We start from the raw sequence: 8,266 nt of genomic DNA on the forward strand, positions 1-8,266 counted from the left end.
TGGGGGAATGTGCATCTGAAAGAGGAGTCAGACCCCAGGATGGTCAGAATGGGTGGAAGATGCCCCTAGAGATGGTCAGGAAGGAGCTGAGTTCTGGTGCTTGGAGGAAGTGAGACTGGGCGGCGAGCAAATGCCACTTCCCTGTGCCACAGTATCGGTTCCTGGGTCATCCTGTGCTGGGTGCCCTCAGGGGACACAGGCAACACCCAGGGACTCCCACAAGCCTCAGGCCGCATTCTCAGCTTCCTGAGCTCCAGCTCTCACCACTGACCTGGCCTGGGACTGGGGCTGCAGATGCTGAGCTGGGCTGTGGCAGGGCTGGGTGACACTCCCTGTCCTCCCCAGGAGCTCTTCAAGACAGTGAGGCCCCAGGACTTCCTTGACTCCATCTGGTCCCAGTGTGACAACAGGGGCAATGAGCACCTGGCACCCAGCATCCATGCCACCACGACGCACTTTAACAGAGTGGTCGAATGTGTCATCACCACCTGCATTGGGGACCCGAGCATGATGGCCCAGGACAGGGCCAGGGTGGTGGAGCTCTGGATCCAGGTGGCCAAGGTAAGATGTGGGAGGCCCTGGAAGCCCCTCTCTGGAGTCAGGGGAACTGCCCCTTCTCCTTTCTCAGCTCTCATGTTTGAAGTCCGTGGTCTGAGCTTTTGCACAATCCTCAGGACCCTCCTGCCAGGCCTCGATGACCTGACTCCTGGTCCCTGTGCTGGGAAGCTCATCCCTTCCTGGGTTCCTTCCTTGGCTTGAGCTGAAATCCTCCTCCCTGGAAGTATTCCTCATCAGGTTCCAGCTGTGCATTTCCCGGGTCCCTGAGCTGCTGTCTCATCCACGATAGGAGACGTCAATGAGGCGACAGAAGCCAGAGGAAGCAGGGCTCCAGCTCCTCCTCACAGCTCATTCTCTTTCCTTCCTCAGGAATGCCAGGGCCTGAGGAACCTTTCCTCTCTCCATGCGATCCTCTGGGCTCTGCAGGGCCCCTCCATTCAACGTTTAAAAGAGACGTGGAGACAGGTGTCCAGGTGGGTAGGCCTCTCTCCATGCGAGCACCACCTGGGTGGACCAGACACCCCCCACAGGGCTGGCATTGCCCTTCAATCAGTTGGGACCTCCTGGGAGACAGCAAACCCTGGGGATAGGGTCTGACCTGGTTGGCAGGCTGGAAGTCTTTCTGAAAACTTAGGCCAGTGGTTCTGCTTCAGGAATCAGTTTCCCTAAGTGACAGATCATGGCTTGAACCAAATTGAAGATTTTCAAGTGTTTGCAGCAACAGAACTCTCTGTCCACATGAAATTAAGACTGTTTAAAACACATCTGCTGAGAAAATAAGAGAATGGAGGCCCCAGGTGACAATAGGAGAGCCCCCTCCCCAGTCCCAGACACCTCAGGGCTCAGAGGACACAGTGAAAATGCTCACCCAGGCTGTCTGGATCTTCTGGGTTTTCAAACAAAAGGAGTTTACCCTCAAACCACTCCACAGTGATTCTTTCCTTTTTTCCCTCCTCAGGAAGAACTGTCAAATGCTTAAAAACGTCCTCCAAACATGCCACCGGGAGAGCAGGAAGCTTCTCAAGGAGGTGAGTGGAGGCTGGAGAACTGGAAGGACGGGAGGTGAGGTGGGGAGGGACCAGGCAGGATGTGCTTTGGTAAGTTTTTCACTTAAGGTTCCCCGAGAAATAACGGTCTGCCTTGTCCAGCTGGACAGGAAGCGGGGGGTGTGAGCTGCAGGGGCAGGTGGGGACTGTTTGGGGCAGGAGGCCTTGGTCACGGGATACAGTGGTGTCGCCTGGACTGTTCCAAGAGGTGAGGTGCTGGCAGAATGAGCAGGTGTCTGGCTTCCATGCGGACCCATCAGCTGGCCCTCATCATCCTCCAGGCTGGCGGGTGGATGGAGTGGGTGGGGGTTCCTTTCTTCCTAAAGCAGCCCAGTCTGTCCTCAGGAAGCCAGGCCCCTGCTCCTCCTTCTGTCTTCACTGCACCTCACAGGGGAGGACATTCTGCCTGTCCCAGGGATGGGCACTGTGAGGTCACACAGGCCTTGTGGACACAGGGGCTGCACAGCCTTGGGCCAAATGGTGGATCTGGGACAGAACTGTGTGCTCTCTGGGACTGTGCACTCTAGCCCCATAGTGGTCACTGCTGACAAACCAGTGAGTCTCCCCCAGTGCCTTGTCGACAAGGATACGCCCCAGATGGCAATGAGAATTATCGAGGAACCTACAGATTCTTAATGGACCTTCCTGACAGATACTTAATGGCCTCCATCGAGGCCCTGGCAGGAGGGGCCTAAGGATTGTGCAAAGGCTCAGACCACAGACTTCAAACATGAGACCTGAGAAAAGAGAAGGGACATTAGAAGTTTCCAAGTGAAAAAGGATGCAAATGTCACCATTACACAGTGCCGTGGTCAACTCCTACACTGTCACTCAGATGTGGCACACGGGGGTTCCCTTCCTGAGTGAGTGAAGGAGGAGTTCTGTACAGGGACAATCCTGAGGGCATCCTAGGGAGCTGAGGACTTTGGCATGGCCTCAGGTCCAGCCTGGTGTCAGAGAATCCCAGGGGGCTGGAAAACACAGCACCCACTTGCATGGGACCCCAAGACACCTTGTGCCTCTCCATCCATGGCTCAGGTTGACCGAGGGCCTCAACACACCCCGAGAGTCCAGAGGACAGGACATTGGTCCGAGGTGTGTCTGGAGGAGGAGTGAAGGCCAGGGGCCAGGGCCTCTGGCTGGGAGGGGGAGCGGTCTCCTCTGTGGGCCCCTGAGCCAGTCACTGCCCCTCTGTGGGCCTCAGTCTCCTCATCTGGGAAATGGAGGGAGATGATCTGTGGAGCAGGCCTCACAGGGTTGATGAGGTACAAGGGGGAGAGGAATGTGCAGGAGCTTTGTGCTCCTCCTCCTCGAGGGGGGAGGGGACAGCACTGGTGACAGTCAGATGATACTGAGTCCTCAGGGGACCCTGGGATGCATGGGGAGTCCTCCTCACACTTTCCTGATGAGGAGAGAGGCTTAGGGGCCTGGGCAGGCCTGAGGGCACAGAGAAGGGAGTGTTGGAGCTGGGAGCGATCTAGAATCAGGGCACCCTGGAATGGGAGCAGCCATAGACACCAGATGGCCAGGGTCCAAGTTCAGGGGCCTGGGAGACATGGGGAAGGGAACATGGCCTCCCTGAGCCTGTCCTTGACCCTGCAGGAGGTGTCATCTGTGAGGACCACCCTGCAGATGGACCCCCAGGGAGCCCAGGAGAGACAGCAGCAGGTGAGGTGGCCTGAGGGGGAGGGTCTAGGTGTCAGAGGAGGGGTCACTCACCTCATGGCTGGAGGCCTCCCTAAGAGATGGGTCCCTCCTCCTCCAGCCCAGCTCCAGGAGCCCAAGAGCCTGAAAGGCCTGCCCTGGAAGTGACCAGGAGGAGGCCTGGAAGGGCTGGGCCCAGGATGGGTTAGGGAGGGGAGGGGCAGGGACCACATACCCTGGGATTTGCCAAAAGTCGCCCCTGGGAGGTGACTGGGGAAGTTGGGTGGTCCTGGAGGGGGCAACTGGGGGGAGGCCGCTGAGGGTCCTAGGCTGTTCTCTGTGGGAGTCTGTGGTGGGCAGGAGGCTGGGGTGAAGGGATTTGGGGGAGGGTCCATGGGGGCACCTGAGAGGTGAGACTCATCTCACCACTCCCACCCTGATTTCACAGGGTGTCGTCCCCTTCCTGGGCACGTTCCTCTATCACCTGAAGCTGCTGGACATTGGGATGGAGGATGATCTGGAAGTGAGTGAGCCTGGAGGTGGGGCCAGAGAGCAGGATCCTGAGGTTTGAGAGGCGAGAGCCCTGCACTGGGACCTGAGCTCTCAGTACCTGGCAAACCTCCTCTCATGAGAGCCCCATGGCCACCCCTGGGAGTTGGGGAGTCAGGCCCATCTTAGCAATGTGTGAATAGACGCTCCGCATAAGCCCCCCACCAGTCTACCTGGGCTGGTGAAGCTCATAGCTGCCTGCCTGCAGAGCTGCAGGAGGCTGTGTCTGAGATGGATTCAGCCTCCCCCTCGGGCCCTGCCCCTGGGGGAGTGCCATCAGCCCCTGCAAGTGAGGAAGCACTTCTGTGTTCCAGCTGTCCCTTGCTCCCTGAGGCCTCAGTCTCCCCGTCTGTCATCAGAGAGGGTGTGCTACAGAAGGTCTCTGGCCTCAGCTCCCCTGTCCCTCCTGCTCTGGAGCCCAGAGCCTGGCCCAGTGTCAAGTTCTCTTTGTGGAAGGTCTGCCCTCTGCTGGGCCCTGACATTCCTGCAGCCTGAGAAGGGGTGTGATGGGGGTTGGTTCTGGGCTTAGGAGGCTGTTTCTGATGGACATTGGCTGTCTCCCTTCCAGGGAAATCGGGTCAACTTTCAGAAATGGTGTGACGTGAGCAGCTATGGGGAGGGTGGGGATGTGGAAATCAGAGACCTCGCCTGGCAAGACTTTCTCTGTCCTCATCCCTTGGGTCTTACATTTATCGGGAGAGTCAGATCCACAAAGCTGGGCATCCCATCACGTTGGCGGGTGCGGGAGGGGCTGGCATCAAGGACACCTTCCTGGATGAGGAACTAATTCAAGCCAACTGTGAGGACAGGCAAGTCCTGAATGGAGAGGGAAGGAAGGAGGGGTCCCGAGTGAGCACAGACCCCAGACCAGATCCTCACTCTGCACAAGTCCCTCGCAGCGTTCCCCACCCAAGCCCTGTCTGCATCCTGTCCTTCCTCCCAGAAATACAAACTCATCAGGAGGATCCAGCTGCTCCAGCAGCCTGCAAATGGATATGACCTGGAGCCCGACGAGCGATTTGGGGCCTGGTTCCAGGCCATGGAGCCCATCAGTGTCCATGAGAGGTGAGGGGGACAGGAGTTGGGTGAGGGCAGGCCAGACTCTCTCTGATGGCCAGCTCCAGAGCCTGTGGCCTGGATCGCTGATCAGTCTCAGAACTCGTAGCGTGGTGACCTATGGGGCACTGGGACTCAGCTGCTGGCAGGCTCTGGGAGGGGCACCTGAGGTGTGGCTCCTGGTAGCTCACAGGTCCACTCTGTCCTGTAGCTACTGGGTCTCCTGCCAGCTGGAGCCCGCACACCAGAAGGCGAGCAAAATGCGGCTCTTCAGGAGAACGAGGAACCGGACATCCTCCAGTTCAGGGCCAAGTGAGTGTTGGGACCAGGAGCAACTGAATCCAGGGGCTCAGTACATCTTCGGGCTAAGCATGGGCCTCGATCCCAGCTCCACTGCTGAGCAGGCCTGGGACAGGCCGCTCCCCTCTCCTCTCTGGGATTCAGTTGCATCCTCTGAAATGGGTGATGCTAAATGATGCCTCCTGCATCAGGGACAAACGAGGTGCTGTTGATGGACTGAGCACTCGGTACAGGGTTTGGATCAGAGTGCAGGGGAACAGGGAGTTGTGCCATGAATCTCAGGAAGGATCCCCAAAATAGTCTGTTTCTTCTCTTCAGCCACCATGCCCTTGGTGATGAGCCGTCACACTCTGGAGACCACAAGTGCAGCTCCTCCTGACCAGCAGGTCCACTGGGACCCTCGGGGTGCACCGGGCCAGCTCTTCCCACCCTGAGTGAACAAGGACATCCTAAGACTTTCCCTGGTTTCCCCTAAATCCCGAGAGGGAGGGCACCACCCCCTCCCTCTCCCTGACATCACGACGCCAGCCACTGTTAACCCATTGGGGAGGAGTGATATTATTTCTTTAATAGTAAATGGTAGATTTGACTCTTACATTATATCCTGTTTCTTTCACAGCCTGGGTGTTGTGGTGTGGTTCTTTCACTTCTTATGCTCATGTAAATGAGACACAGAATCTCACTTTCCTCCTTGAATGAAGAACTTGTGTATGGTCACAGCTTATTGTATGTGGGAGAAGGGAGGAGGGCCAGCCTCCTCCCTGGCTACTGAATGAAACCCTTAAGTCCCCCTTCCTCAGAGGACAGGTGCATTTCAGTGTGGTTCACCTGGGCCAGGAGCAGAGACAGCCCCTCAGATCTCCCTGGATCTAGAGGTTGGAGGAACTTTCCCAGGCAGAGCAACAACCACTGAAATGTGGGTGTCTTTCAAATAGTACTTACCAGGACCATGTCCTTCCCTAGGACAGCGGCTGTCTTTCTACAGCTTTCCAGGAAGAAGGAATGTTTTTTGCTTCTCTTGTTGAGGTTTCTTTGATCAGATATTGGAAATTGCCGTTTTCTAACCAGTCTCTGGATTTGCATCAACACTGAATGAGGAAAAATGTAAAAAGATAAAAGTTTGCATGTGGAAGAGACTAGGCCAAAGGAACACCATGTGCAGATGGACTAAGGGCCGACAGGACATCCCCATCAGGCCGCCTCTAGTCCTCCCTGTTCACCCTTCGCCTAGACTGGAAACCTGGGATCCTGGCCCACGCCCTAGGAACTCCTTTTCCCGCTTGTTTCATATCCAGAGGGAAAGATTCATGATGCAGCTTTTAAAGCTACAACAGGACTTTGTTCCGTAAACCTCACTGCTCCCTGTGAACTAGGATTTCCAGCATCCCCGCACTTCCTTGTATGATTCTTTTTGGGCAGAAATTCCCTAGAAGGCCCCCAGCCTCTCTGTCAGGTACATCGTGGCCATTCCTCCCTGGCTGGGCCTGATGGATCAGGGGTGAGCTCTGGTTTGCCAGGACAATAGACCTTAATCCTGTCCACTGAATGACCCACACCGTCCCTTGCTGCCCTGGGTGACATCTGGGCCCATGTGGTTCTGAGGTCCATGGTCTTAGACAATCACTCGTTTACATACTCAGTCGTGTTGTTACTGACTTGTCCCAAAGTGGCAACTGGGCCGGTGCGAATAGAGCACTTAGTCCCTGGGACTGCTGTGTTCTTTTCCCCAGTCTGTGCTGAGGATATGTGGATTTGTGTTACAGGGATGTGAAACTTTCCTGTTGGGAGTTTTGAAAGATGAGGCAGGAGAGGGGCAGGTATAGAAGTGGGTCCAGAAGGGGAATGCCACCAATCTCAGACACCACAGACACAACAGACACAACCTTACCAATTAAAATACTGAAATGCTCCCCACGTGGGTGGTGAACAGACACAGCTCAGAGCTCATGCTGAGAATCCACCCAATGACGTGGAGCTAAAGTCTTAGCACCTGGCATTTTGAACATCATGCCCTGGAAATACCCTGTAAGACAAGGGCCATTGTCTTGAATTCCTTGGTACTTCTTCCCCCTCCTTTCTGAAGGCTGCAAGTGTCACCCACGGATGCCTTTTCAGTTCAGCCTGAAGCAGAGTAGAAATCCTGTTTCCCACAGCCCAGGTCCTTCCTTTCAGGACACTGCCATCCAGGAAAGAAAGAGTTCACGCATCGGTGTAGACACACAAACACACACACTCATATCCCACCCAAATCCCAAGATGCATGAACTACTAAGAGATTAAAAGTGACTTCAGAAACAGATCAACCAATTGCAAAAGAAGGGTTTCATGACGATCCAGACTCAAATAAAATGTAAAACCAGGAAATAACCTTGACAAAACTGGGAGACTTGGGATACTGACTGGACAGTTGATTATCCGAATGACATTTTTATTTTTGTGTGTGATAATATTATTGTGTTTGTGTTCCAAAATCCCTCATCTGTAAGAGAAACGGAAATATTTACAGCTGAAATGATGTGCTCTCAGCCATCTCTTCTGGTTAATTCTTGGGGACTTGGTGTGAGGATAAACAAAGCCAGATGGTATACGAGTTGACAATCTTTGAAGCAAGTAACAGATTCACAGAGATTGATTTTTCTCTTCCGAGATTTAGAGATTTTTGAAAACCTTCAGAACACAATTTTGATAAATGTAGTATAGTTGTTTTTCATATTACAACGTTACAAATTAAAACCTCACAAATATAAAGGAATGCTTCTCCTTCCTGACCTAAGGAAGCTCTCTCTCAGTCTGGCTTCTGTGAATGACCTGATGATCCCACCAGTTATTCACTTATCACGTGTTTGTGGAGTAATTCCTTTGTGCTCTGTGCTGTGTGCAAGGCGAACACATTTCCACGACTCTGGATCTAGTGTGGGAAGGAAGGCAATGAGCCTGCTGCAAGCTTCTCTTAAGTGGAGAATAATGCCCCCAGGGGGTATGCTCATTTTTAATATTCCAAAATCAAAGCTGCACAAGTTTGCCAGGTAACAGATAAGAGATACTTAATTCATGATATTGAAATCACCTATGTCTGAATTACCATGTGACCATGAAGAGAAGATTGATGGATT

General features: G+C 54.1%; 1 long non-coding RNA gene across 1 annotated transcript; it reads left to right on the forward strand.

Annotated features, from left to right (window-relative positions):
• The first annotated feature begins 410 nt into the window (after positions 1-410).
• Positions 411-1,528, forward strand: LOC131403255 (uncharacterized). Its single transcript, XR_009219336.1, has 3 exons — positions 411-561; positions 928-1,031; positions 1,517-1,528. It is a non-coding gene; the product is annotated as an uncharacterized LOC131403255 (long non-coding RNA).
• Positions 1,529-8,266: the final 6,738 nt, after the last annotated feature.

The sequence above is a fragment of the Diceros bicornis genome, unplaced genomic scaffold, assembly GCF_020826845.1.
Source record: "Diceros bicornis minor isolate mBicDic1 unplaced genomic scaffold, mDicBic1.mat.cur scaffold_61_ctg1, whole genome shotgun sequence".
In the NCBI taxonomy this organism is placed as follows: Eukaryota; Metazoa; Chordata; class Mammalia; order Perissodactyla; family Rhinocerotidae; genus Diceros; species Diceros bicornis.